This window comes from Pinus tabuliformis, chromosome J (genome assembly GCF_031772625.1).
Source record: "Pinus tabuliformis cultivar Carrire ecotype Pingquan chromosome J, CPIR1, whole genome shotgun sequence".
Taxonomy (NCBI): domain Eukaryota; kingdom Viridiplantae; phylum Streptophyta; class Pinopsida; order Pinales; family Pinaceae; genus Pinus; species Pinus tabuliformis.
The window spans coordinates 266210005-266224168 of NC_142295.1; positions in this window are offsets into that span (position 1 = coordinate 266210005).

Below are 14164 nucleotides of genomic sequence, written 5' to 3' on the forward strand. Positions count from 1 at the left end.
TTGGCACTTTTACACTTCCCGCAACTTTTTTGGGTATTCAATTACATATTTTAGAGAGCCACATTTTATTTTTTGTTTGTCTTTTATTATTGACGCACCCGCCTAAAGTGATAATTGGACTTGAGCTAATTTAAAGGGTAAATTTTAGTGTTCCACATCATTTCAATGCAAAAGGAAGATTTTAGCTAATGTTACTATTCACTATTTACACAGGATAACAAACTAGTATAAATAAGCCATGTGTGGATCTAATACAATTATGGATCTAAAGTTTGTACAAAAATAGTGAATCCACTGGAGTAAGGGTTGTGCTGAAGTATAGGTTTTAAGTGGTTGGGGCAATAATAAAAGAAAGAAAAAAATTAATTTGGTTCTATAAAATATTTAATTGAATTCCAAAAAATGCTATGGAAGTTGTGAAAAGTGTGGATGTCTCTTTTGCATGTTCCTCTTTATGCACGTATCCACATTTCCACACTCTCACACATATTCTCCCCATGATACATTTCATTGTACGCAAAACTTCTTTGTAACTTGATTATAAATTAATTATTTCCATTTTGGCTATGTTATGCAACCAACTCACAAAATAGAAGAAAAGATAGATCAATGACTTAAAAATTATCCTCTTCGAGGGGGGAACCTCCTTTACATTACATAAATGAACAATTCTTGGATTATACAAATGGCAAGACCTCATTTGCATATATATATATAAGTTTAAGGGGTCACAATATAATCATAGTTTGCATAACAATAATAATGTTAGGGCACAACAATAACAATAGTGGCATTCTATGGGGCACAACAATAACAATAAGGGGGCTAGATGGGCAAAACAATAACAATAAGGGGGCTACATTAGTATTATAGGGACCTAACATGTCCCTCTCCTTCAAAAATGTGTTGTCCTCAATGCTTGAGTAGTTTTGGATGCTTTTGTATAAACTTCCCATTCTCCCATGTGGAATCTTCAATGGGTAAGTTCTTTCACTTAATGAGATACTCTGAAATTGATTAATTCCATAGCTATCGGGTTCTGGTTTCCATGACTACTTTAGGATCAAATATGATTTTTCCTTCTTTGTCAATTTCTGGAAACCCTATTTGAACTAGAATCTTGTCAGTGATAACCTTCTTTAAGCATGAATCATGGAAAACTGGGTGTACACTAGAAGATGCAGGCAACTCCAATTTGTATGCCATAGTACCAATGTTTTGCAACACCTTGTAAGGACCATAGTACTTGGGTGATACTTTATTATCATTCTTAGCTTGCTTGAGAGACATTTGTTTGTATGGTTGTAGTTGTAAGAATACCCAATCACCTACATCAAAACTTCTTTCACTGTGATGTTGATCTGCCTATTGTTTCATTTGATTATGTGCTAGAGTGAGGTTATCCTTTAAGAGTTGGAGAACTTGTTGTTGATGCTCGATGTGATCTTCCATTGCTTGAACCTTATAATTTTCTCTTAAAGATGATGTGATGGATGGTGGATGATATCCATAAAGTGCCATAAATGGGGTCATTTTTGTTGCAGTATGGAAGGAAGTGTTATACCACCATTCAGCTAGAGGTAACCACTTGACCCATTGTGTTTGTTTATCAGATACAAAACAATGAAGATATCCTTCCAAACATTTATTCACTATCTTAGTTTTCCCATCAGATTGAGGATGATAAGATGAGTTATGAGTTAATTGAGTACCAAGACAAGAAAATAATTTCATCCAAAATTTTCCAATGAAAATGGGACCTCTCTCACTTACTATAATCTTCGGGTTTCCATAAAGCTTTTGAATGGTTTCCACAAATGCAGTAGCAACTATATTGGCTTTAAAATGATGAGATAATGCACAAAAGTGTGCATACTTGGTAAGTCTATCAACTACCACCATGATGACATTCAGACTTGGGTAAACCTATGATAAAATCCATTAAGACCTCCTCCAAACACTGAATTGGAATGGCTAAAGGTTGTAACAGACCTGGGGTCTTAATTGTCTCAACTTTATTTTGTTGGCAAATCAAATATTTTGCCACAAAATTTTGAATATCAAATTTAAGGCCATCCCAAAAAAATATTTCTTAACCCTATGGTAAGTTTTTAAAAATCTTAAGTGACCTCTTAAAGGAGAGATGTGCAATTCCAAAAGAATATTTTGTTTGAGTTGGGAATTCTTACAAAGATATAACGATCTATGTACCATAATGAATCATTTTTCTAGCTGAATGTATCAACTGTATTGGGATCTTACTGCAACTTTTGAATGAGTGTCCACACCTGTTCATTATTCTTCCATTCATCACTTTCTTCGGTTATCCACTCAGGTTGGATAATAGAAATGGCACAAAGAAATTCTTCCACATCCTCATCCTTTCTTGAGAGTGGAGCTAGAACAACATTTTGCTTCCCTTTTTTTAGATAATTTCAAAGTCATAACCCAACATCTTTGTCACCCATTTTTTCTTCTCTTTTGAAGATAATATTTGTTCCAAAAATTATTTAAGACTATCATGATCTATTTTTATGTTGAAGTGTCTTCCCATTAGGTAAGGTCTCCATTGCTTTAGTGCATGTAGTATTTCCAACATTTCCTTCTCATAAATAGGTTTGTGTAAATACTTTCCTTTGATTGGACACCTTTCAAAAGTAATGAGTCTTCCTTCTTGCATTAAAACAACACCAATTCCATTTCCTAAGGCATCACATTCCACAATAACTTTTTTGTGAAGTCTGACATAGCTAAGACAGATGATTGGCACATTGCCCCTTTAAGATGTTCAAAGGCCTTAGTTTCTTCTGGATTCTAAGAAAAATGCATCTTTCTTCAGTAATGATGTTAGAGGTGTTTCTATTCTCCCATAATTCTTAACAAACTTGCAATAATACCTTGTCAACCCAAGAAATCCTTGAAGATTCTTTATGGTTGTGGGGATTTCCATTCCTTAATGGATTTATTTTTGTTAGGGTCTACCTTAACACCCTCATGAGATACAATATGATCCACATACTCCACCTCCTGTACTCCAAAGAAACATTTATAGGTTTTTTTATATAATTGTTTCTCCTCTGATAGTTTGAGAACCCTGTCAACATGTTGAACATGATCCTTCCAAGATGTTGTAGATTAGTGTATCATCAAAAAATATTAATGCATAGTTTCTAAGGAAGGATTTGAAAATGGAGTTCATCAAACCTTGAAATGTGGAAGGTGCATTAGTAAGGCCAAAAGGAATGACCAAAAATTCATAATGACCCTCATGAGTTTTGAATGTTGTTTTTAGAATGTATTTAGTCTTCATTCTAATTTGATGATATCCTGAATGAAAATCCAACTTGCTTAAGTAAATTTCTCCATGTAATTTATCCAACAATTCATCAATGAAAGGAATGGGAAATTTATCTTTAATAGTGATTTTTTTAGCTCCCTATCATCCAGAAACATACACCATGATCCATATTTATTGTGAACCAATACTAATGGAGAAAAGAAAGATCTTTGACTAGGTTGAATTATACTAGCCTCTGGCATTTCTGCAAGCATATGTTCAATTTCATTCTTTTGGGCATAAGGATATCTGTAAGATGTAATGTTTGGAGGAACACTTCCTGGAATCAAATGAATAGCATGATCATGATCATGAATAGGTGGGAGGCCTTTGGGAGTCTCAAACACCTTGGAATGATTTTCCAAGGATTTTTGGGGATTTGGAGAAATAGATTATTTCGATGTTTGAACCTCTAGTGATCATAATTGTGTAATTACTCCCCATTTTTCTTTCTTCGGAAGCTTATCCATGCCATTAGAGTTGAGTATATTTCTTGGTTTCCCTGAAATATCAGTTAATTCAACTTCCTTTCCTTCCCAAAAACAATTCAAGAAAAGTTCTTGAAAATTGAAATCTATCGTCCCTAAAGATTGTAACCATTGGACTCCTACTTCAACATCATCACCGCCCATTGGAATGAAAAACATTTGACTACTCAATACATATTCCCCCAAGTTTATCTTGATATTATGGCACTTTCCCAAAAAATTTATAGCTCCTCCATTTGCAACCATCACTTGACACTTTGGTGCTGGATATAGGAAGCAATTCAATTCCTTGGATACCTTACAATGAATAAAAGTATGGGTACTACCTGAATCAATCAACACTATTATCTTTTTCTTCTTGATATATCCTTCTATCCTGAGAGTTTGAGGAGTGGTAATTCCTACCAATGCATTAAAATATATATTTTGATTCATTTCTTCTTTCTCTGGGGTTGGTTCCTAGTGTATATCCTCCTCTTTTGATGTTTCTTGTTCCTTTTCTTCCTCCTCTTCAAAATCTATCTAGAATAATTTCTTCTCAACACACTTATGACCTTTAGTTTATTTTCTATCACAACTATAACAAATCCATTTTTCTCTTTTTTTATCCAATTTTTATGGTGTTAACCTTGTAGGTTGTGGAATACTAGGAGCAATAACACTTCCATCTTTATAGTTGTGAGTGGTAGACTTCCTTGTTACCATAAATTTTCTTTCAACTTTTCTTTCCACCTTGAATGTCTTCTTCAATGATTTAAGTTCCCAAAGGCGAACCTCGTGTTGGATGTTGTCTTTGAAATTCTCTATGAAGACATCAACCCTATGCTCCTCTGGAATATTGGTTACCATAATAATCAATTTTTGGAAGTCTTCAATGTTCTCTGTCATTAAACCCTTTTGTTTGAGATTTCTTAATTGGCTAAAGAAGGTGTTTCTCTTTGTATCCTCATAATACGTTATCATTTCCTTCATAAAAATTGACGAGGTGAAAAGTGTTTTATGAGAACAAAGTCATTTATACCATACAAACTGATTGGTTTATAAATATAAATATGCAATGTGTACCTTTTTTGAGGATTGCACATCCTATAGATCAAAATATTGCTCCATCTGAAGTATCCATGTTACCGGATCTTTGCCATCAAACTTCATTATATCTATCTTTGGAATGTGGTGGTTCTTGAACCCCACATTAGAGTCTCTAAAATCGTAATTCATAATCCTTTTTTCCTCATCATGATTTTCATGGATTACCTTGTCACCATCGGGAAGCCTTTCTTGCAACAACTTTGTCAACCCATCCAACTTGACATTCATCGTATCCATGTTTATTTTAAAAACCTCCATTTTTCCTTTTACACCTTCCATGTCACCTTTTATTTCTGATTTTAAACCATCCATGTCCCCTTTTAGTTCATCTTTGGTTGCTCTTTGTGAGAGCGAATTTCAATGCACTTGGTCCTGTAATTTTGATATCATGCTACAATTCTTCCTCTTCATGCATCATAGTAGAGATTTATGAGGGCTTAATGGGTGTAAAATTATTTTGTTTGGGAGGAATTTTAGAACCCAATACTAATATATATGCTTCAATATGCCCTTGGAATCACTTCAAACTGATTTTTCAAACAAAAGTTATGCAATGTTTTAAAAACAATACACACATTTTTCTTGCTTTTAGGAGCTTGATATTTAAATGGTTGTAACTTTGTAATTTTAGATCTCCAAGGTTTGAAATTCCTTCCTGTGGTATCCCAATGAGTCTTATTTCCAATGCCACAAGTCAAACCAAAATTGGATTCTTCAAGATAATGTTATGTCAAATATCCCACAATGACCTTATTATGGACTGGTTCAGTAGAGAGAACTTGTGCGTAATGCCATGTGTCACTATTTTAGCCTTCAACCCTAAAATTGATATAAAAAAAAAAAAAATACAGTCTGTTCTCTTTCTGTCACTTTTTATGAAATTCCAATCTGATGTTTGAAGAGAACGTTATGATGTTTTTTCTTCACTCACTTATTTGAGACTAAATTAAAGCATGAAAAATCCCTAACTTCTTCGGATGATATCTCAAAAAATATAGTGAACCAAGATATGAAATTTTGGCACAAATTTCACCAAGATTTATGCTCCACGTGGTTGTAATTTGATCTTATGAAGCTTTGTAGAAAAAAAGTTATAGAAAAAAATTCACAATGAACTATTTGAAGAAGCGAAACCCTAGAATCCAATGTTCTGGAACCAAATGTTATGAAACTAGTTCACAAAATAGAAGAAAATATAGATCAACGACTTAAAAATTATCCTCTTGGAGGAGGAAACCTCCTTTACATTAGATAAATGAACCATTTTTTGATGATACAAATGACAAGACCTCGTTTGTATGTATAGGAGTCTAAGGGGTCACAATATAATTAGAACCTACATAACAATAATAATGTAAGGGCACAACAATAAAAATAGTGGGCTTCTATGGAGCACAACAATAACAATATGGGATCTACATGGAAAAAAAAATAACAATAAGGGGGCTACACTATAAATAACAATAAGGGGGCTACAGTAGTATTATAGGGACCTAGGGTTGTTCTGAAGTATAGGTTTTAAGTGGTTGGATCAATAATCAAAGAAAAACAAAAAATAGATTTGGTTCTATAAAATATTTAATCAAATTCCAAAAAGGTTGTGAAAGTTGTGAAAAGTGTGAATGTGTGGATGTCTCTTTCACATGTTCCTCTTTTTTCACATATCCACATTTCCACACTCCCGCACATATTCTCCTCATGAGACATTTCATCTTGCACAAAACTTCTTTGTAACTCGATTATAAATTAATTATTTCCATTTTGGTTTGAGTTTTTGTGAAGGGGAGAATATGTGCGACGGTGCAAAAATGAAGATCTTGTGAAAAGAGAAATATGAATTTTAGTTCTACATAAATGTCTGGTCATTTTACCGTAATCAATTTTTGCATCAAGTATGGGGCCTATGATGAAATCATTTTAATTTTATTAAAACATGCTAATTTTACTAAAATTGTTTTAATTTTAGGGAAGTATGGTATTAATTTAATTTATGTATAAATTATTTCATATGTTATATATGCAATAAATCACATAAATATGTGATGTATGCAATGTATTAGTGACCTACTCAATGTTACTTATTCTCAAAGATAGTGATTTCCTATGGCTTCAACAACTCTGATCATTCCACCATAATCAATGGCTTGTATCGAGTGCAAGCCCCTCCCCTTGTGATGTGAATGAATGATGGGGGAGGGAAGGGAGGGGGGTTCGACACTCTAGGTACTTCCGGTCCCCTACACTTTTATTGCCACTTTTATCTTTCATTTTTCTTTGACTATTGATGCACCTGCCTAAAGAGGCTAATGTTTTGAAGTGATGTGGCAATTAATTACATCTAAATGTGAAATGAATCCTAATCAATTCCTTAACCACAATATATTTGATTACCATTAACTATTTGTATTATTGTTTTAACATACATGGATGAATGCTTTAGTTGCAAAGATTAACACTAATGTATCACCTATTTTGGCTAGATCAACATATACAAATTATGTATTGCACCTAACATGATTTCTTGCTTTCAGAAATATGTCATCACTTTTCACATTATACTTTCCACAATGGCTATTTCCAAATCATTTAATTAAAAAACTACAAAACATCAATTTCAATGTTGTTTCATATGCAATTTTTTCGTTGCGCCTTAACGTTTTCATAGAATGTCACATAAAATTAATCAACCTTCCGCAATGTGGATTAGGTTTGTTTGGCATTTATTGGATGAATCTATCTATAATCATAACATCAAACATGTAGAGCACTCCACAAGAAGTATCCATTGTAGCAGATTGTAGTAATAGGAAGTATCGATACATACTAAAATCCCTTTCAGCTCACATTAACTAACATGTCTAACAGGAATTTGAGCAAGCCTTCCACACCACAAAAATTCATAGTTTAATTTTAGATTTAAATAAATCATAGCTTAATTTTCTATTAGTTCATTCTACACTAAAAATTGGCATTTTAAAACTAATCTGATAACTTCAAAACTAATTCTAGATTTGCATTTTAAAACTGCATTCATAAATTGACTCGACATAGTGAAAAAAAATAAAAAATAGTGTGCAGAAAAGTAGTATGTGTGAGAAAACCATTACGTCCACTTCTGCACCTCCACATAAATTTTCCTCATCATACACTTCTTGCATACACTTCCATCCCACACATTACTTCTTCTACAAAATCATAACACTAAATAAAACTAGTAGAGCAATAATTGCAAACCCAGATTAACTAAAAGCTAGAAAACACTAATTTTCACGTTAATTGATATTGATATTTTTCCATTCTACCACAATTTTTTTTTCCAAATGTCACATAAACTAAATCAACCTCTTACATACTTCTTCCACACATTTCCATCCTACACAATACTTCTACACATGTATGACAATCAACAAAATCAGTAGACTGAAAATTACAAACATGGGTTAATTACAAACTACAAAACCTTAATTTTCATGTTAATCAGCACACATTTTCCCATTATGCAACAAAATTTTCATGAAATTTCACATCAACTCAATCATCCTCCCATGGTACACATTAATGCATATTAGAAAATTAATTAAGAATTAATCTTACAATTAATGAAATCCCCCTTGCCAATAAATAAGTATTTTCAACATTTATTAGGAGAATCGATACTTAATCAGAACATCATGTAAAACTACTCTAATTTACTTAAAAATATTTATATATTCGATTTCCTATTGTTGGGTGGAACAAGTGTTCTTTTAATTCAGAGCAACAAATCCAACTCTAACATTAATTATCAATCCAGGTAGGGTTTTTTTATTTCAAGGCTATCACACAAAGTATATGAAAGGAAAAATGGTGACTAGTGCTAATGAATCTCAAACCCAATCGTTGTAATAACACTTTCAATAATCAAACATTTAAGTTGTTATACTTTCAAACCTTTCTCACACTTTTAAAAAATAAACACATAGTGTAGAATAAACCACTTTGTCACATAGTCACTCTTATTCAGAAATAAATATCACTTTTGGGAACCATTCACTCAAGCAAATGTTGAGACACATTCAAATGAAATAAAAACACCACCAATTTATAACAGGAATCAAATAATTGTCACACTAACAAAGGGTTTAATCTAGGACCTATGTTGTTACACAATATAGAGGTTAGAATTTTGCAATCATTAAAGCATGAACAAGGCTAACAGTAACATTAACAACAATCATACATGAATCATAACTTAGAGAAAATAAATCAGTTTTCTACAATACCTTCCTAACTACTGATCCTTGCTAAGAAGGAGGGCCCTTCCTTCCTAGTAGGGGATCTTGGTACACTACATAACACACAAGCTAGTCAAAAAAAAGGTATGGTGCCATGAATGATTGAGATTTGCATTAATGAAACATACAGGATTACAATGTCGGTGCTCTCTCTATTCTTTCTATGATTTCATATATCTCTATATGTCTTCTCACATACTAAGAGCACGCATTTTTATAATTACCGATTACAAAGATAAGATCATCATGAGAATATCTCGATTCTCATGTGATCTAAATCAAAAATACATATTAACAGTTTAATAATAATTTCCATGGTTGGGACAAATTTGTAACAAATTTTCCAAATTACAATAATGTATCTATGGAAAATCCTAATTGCTTCAGTTACACTATCCATGAATATCTCCTTTGGTAGTTGAACTGAATTTGACCAAATACTTTTCCAAATTGCACTTCATGACTGATTAAAGGATATCACAGTGTCCAAAATAGGTCATGTATGTATCAGTAACGTTCAACGAGTGCTTGACCCGTCCTTGGCGAGGAAAAACTCGAAAGTGTAATCCTGTAATAGCATCTCAATGGACCACATACCCTCAAAAAACCCAATTGTCAGTTTTATGATAAAAAAATCCTAAAGTAGTAGTTCTCATGCCAAATTACAAGAAAAATTGAATCATAAGAATGACATATAAAAGAGACATACTTAAGCTAATAATGGTTCTTACAGTGATAAAGTGTGGTCGTAAGAGTCAAAAAGGGTAAATAAAAGATATGAAAATGGTTGCAAAAGAATGTGAATTCCACGTCCCAACAACTACAATAAAATATTAATTTTAAGCTTTACGTTAACAAATTAATATGACATTAAAAAATGATTAATATGGAAATGATCCTAGTTTAATAAAGTATTTACAAAGTATTTTTTTATTCCTATCGAGAAAAAAAAGTATTTAGTTCAGTATTTATTGTAAAAAGGAAATATGGAAAAGAAGAGAATTTGACCTTTTTCCATCAGGAATTTTAGTCATCACTTTACTTTACAGACAAACCCATAATTTATCTAAGATAGCTCCTAGTGCAATGTGTACATGACCCTCAATAATCCAATTCGTGAAAAAACATGATGTTATACCTTGCCCTCCAGGCTCCACAAGGGGAAAAAGATTTTAAATTTTCTTTATGTGGCATATTCTCACACATTTTCCTCATCACATACTTCTATCGCACATTTCCATCCTGCATAATCTTTTTCTACATACATATTATAGTCAACAAAATTAGTAGACTGAAAACCACAAACTCAAGTTAATTACAAACTGCAAAACCTTAATTTTCATGTTAATTGACACATACTTTCTCGCTCCGTGAAAATATTTTCACGAAATGTGACATAAACTTAATCAACCTCCCGCGTCCCAGATTAAACCATAGTAAAAAATCAATTAAGGTTTAATTTTATCATTAATAAAAGTTCATTTGGAAATAAAGTTAAGTCTTTCAACATTTATTGGGCGAATCAATGCGTAATTAGTACATCGTTTGAATGCTTAATAGCATTTACTCTGAAGCATTGTGTAATGATTACCAGTTGTAAATGTACAAAAGTTTCAAAACCAGTTTAATTAAAACTTGCAAAATGTCAATTTTCATCTTAATTAACACACATTTTCCTGTTGTGCACAACTTTCTAAGTCTTTTCAGCGTTTATTGGACAAATTGACAGGTAATAACCACATTGTTAAGCATTTACTCTAAATCATTGTGTAATGATTACTATTTTGCAAACAAATAAAAAATTTTTAGATGGATTTGCAACCAGTATTTGTCATAACATATTGCAGAAATGAAACGTACCCACTAACGATCACTTTACTTTTCAAGATCCACGCTTTTTCTGAATGACGTCACCTAATGGGAAGTCCATAATCACGGTTCCACTCCCCACACTGCCTTAAACTTGTGTACATATTTTCTCGTTCCGCACAATGTTCTAAATCTTTTCAGCATTTTTTGTGAAAATCGACAAGTAATCAACATATTGTCAACGATTTACTTTGAAGCATTGTGTAATGATAACTGTGTGTAAAAATAAAAAATGTCCAGAGGACTCAACAACATATTGCAGAAATGGAACGTACCCACCGTTGGTCGCTTTGCTAGTCAAGATCCACGCTTTTCATGAATGATGTTATCGAATGAGAGGTCCGCAATCACAATTTCTCCCTTGAATTGCCTTAATCACACCAACATAAAAGTAAGAACTATACAGCTATCTCACTTATTAAATATCTTTTTTTCTTGGGTATTTTTTTGTTTGGCCACTTAAATCAAGCTTTTACACCTTTTATCTTCTAAAATATTGTTATCCATATATATAAATATATTAAAATACACATTTTTAATACATATATCCATAAGTATAATATACTCTTTAACAACCACCTCAATTGATTAGTTCATAACAATATACAATGCACACATATAAACAAATAAACCAATACCTCCAAATATCCAATAAATTAGAAAATCTCGAACTTTCTTAAATTGGAAAACCTCAAACTTTTAAAAGAACTAAAACAATTCATTCACTGTATTAAAGATATTTTAAATTATTGGAAAAATATAACTCTCAAACATCCCCAAAATGAATAGGTTTACATATAACAGCTATACTCTTATATTTTCAATTTTTATATTAAACTTTTTAACCAATATTTTATTAAAATAAATCAAATTATAATTTTTTTTAGCAAAATCGGACGTTGTATTAAAATCTGAAAAAAAAGCAGGAACTTGGGCTCTTGAGATACATGAACAGTCGTGGAGGCTTTGGATCAAAGGAGTTACAGAAAGAAATTTTCTCCTTAGTCCTGCTTGTTTCGGGTTTGAGAGAGACTAAACTGGGATAAATTCTGACAAATTGAAACAGTAAGAACTGACATTTGCATAGCATCTAAATTATGTTAACAGGAACGGGGAGGCAGTCCACATTGGGTGCCGCTGTTTACAGAGAGGGGCGACAAGGATCAGCAGCTGAGTTTGGGCGAAGGATGAGATAATAGACTCGTCCAGGTCACATTGAAGCCTGGAACCTACGCAAAATAGGGACGAGAAGGAACGGTTCTAGTAGGGATGAGTAGAATTGGTTAGAGATAGCAGATTAATATTTGGAACGGTTCTAAGCCATATTCCAGCGTTGTTAATGATCCTGTTGCAAGCCTGGAAAGTCTGAAACCATTTCCACTTGATAGAGTTGTCTGGATTAATGCTGAGAGAACTGAATCGAATCATGGCAAAGGCTGTAGAGACTCCTCTGTATTGCATAGCAGACTGCCGATTGTCCTGTCGCAAGCCTTGTTGGCATGCCTGTCTGCTTGCTTGTTTAAAGAGCGGAGGATGTGGTGGAACTGCAGTATTCCCATTGTCTGATGCAGGAGTTGGCAGCGCTGAATGACCTGTTGTAGGAGAGCATTCAGAGATTTTTTTTTTTGGGCCATTAAACTAATTACTACAGAAGAATCTCCAAAGACTTTTGCTGATCTTATACCAAGTCTGATGAGTTGTTTTAATCCTTGATATAGGGCCAACGCCTCTGCCCTGTTATTGGAGATATTCCCTAAGCCCCATTCATAGAAGAGGACGCAGTCCCCATTGGCATTGTAGATCAAACCCCCTGCTCCTGCGATACCTGGGTTTGACTTGGATGCTCCATCGAAGAAAAGGTAGAAACTGTTACATTTTTGCAACCAAATTGCGAACTCCTCCTCTTTGAGCCTTATCTTCCAATTGTGGGTTTCCTGACTGCGTTGTGCTCTCATTGTATTGCCATTCTGAGTGCTATGATTTTTGTCCAGGATGTAGCTGATGAAGCTCCTTTCTTCAACGCTGTACACAGTTGCATCAATGTTGCTATGAGTTTTGACAGAAATAGTTTCAAGAACTAGAGTTTTTGCCTTGTTGCAGGCGGATCTTGAAGTCGAATTCTTATCCTTAAAGATTTTTCGATTTCTAACCAACCAAATACTCCATAGCATGGTGTATGGGAGAGTGTTCCAAACCCTCTGCACTAAATTACTGTTCTTATTTTTCCAAGGACAATTCTTTTTCCAGTATTGAATTGCTTCACCTATGGAATGCTGGGTGATCCAAGGGAAATTATCAATGGGATACAATTCTTTCCAGCAGTCAATAGCAAAAGAACAGTCTACAAAGAGGTGTTGCATAGATTCTTCCGCAGCATAGCAGTTGGGGCAGCAAGATGGACCGTTGATACCCCTTTTTTGTAAATTCTCTGCTGTTAGGATTTTCCCTTTTAGCAAGGTCCAGATAAAAAAATTAATTTTTGGGAGAGCCTCTGACTTCCAAACCATTCTCCAGAAATTCCATATTGGCATAGGGAAAGTGTTGTGGCAGATTTGCTGGTGGGCTGCTTGAACTGAGTAATCAGAGCCAGTTGGGTCCCATCGAAAGCCATCCATCTCATTCTTTTTGACGGGAGCTTTGCTGTGGAGGAGAGACTGCAGAAAGGAAAGGCTAGGATTGAGAGCAATGGGAACATCAGGGAAAGACCATCCCAGCCAAAGGTGGGATAGAGGATCCCAGCTAGAGATCTGATCCAGATAATGGATACCCTTGCTGCTGAGAAAGGAGAGAATTGGGATGGTTTCTTCATGACTTTTTATAGGTTGCTGTCCCAGAATTTTATCAGCTCCAATCTTAATACTGTCTCCTCCCTTGGGCACTTTGGATATGTTCTGGGCAATGAACGGAATAGCTTTTTTACAAAGGCACCAGATTTTTGAAGAATCTCTAATGGGTATAGCAGAATCAAGCAATTGTTGTCTCGGGAAGTTCAGATATTTGGTTTCCAGAACCCTTTTCCACCATGTTGAAGGACCAGTGATAAGCCTCCAAACTATCTTCCCTTCGAAGGCAAGGTTTTGAAATTTGGGGGATCTGACGCCGAGACC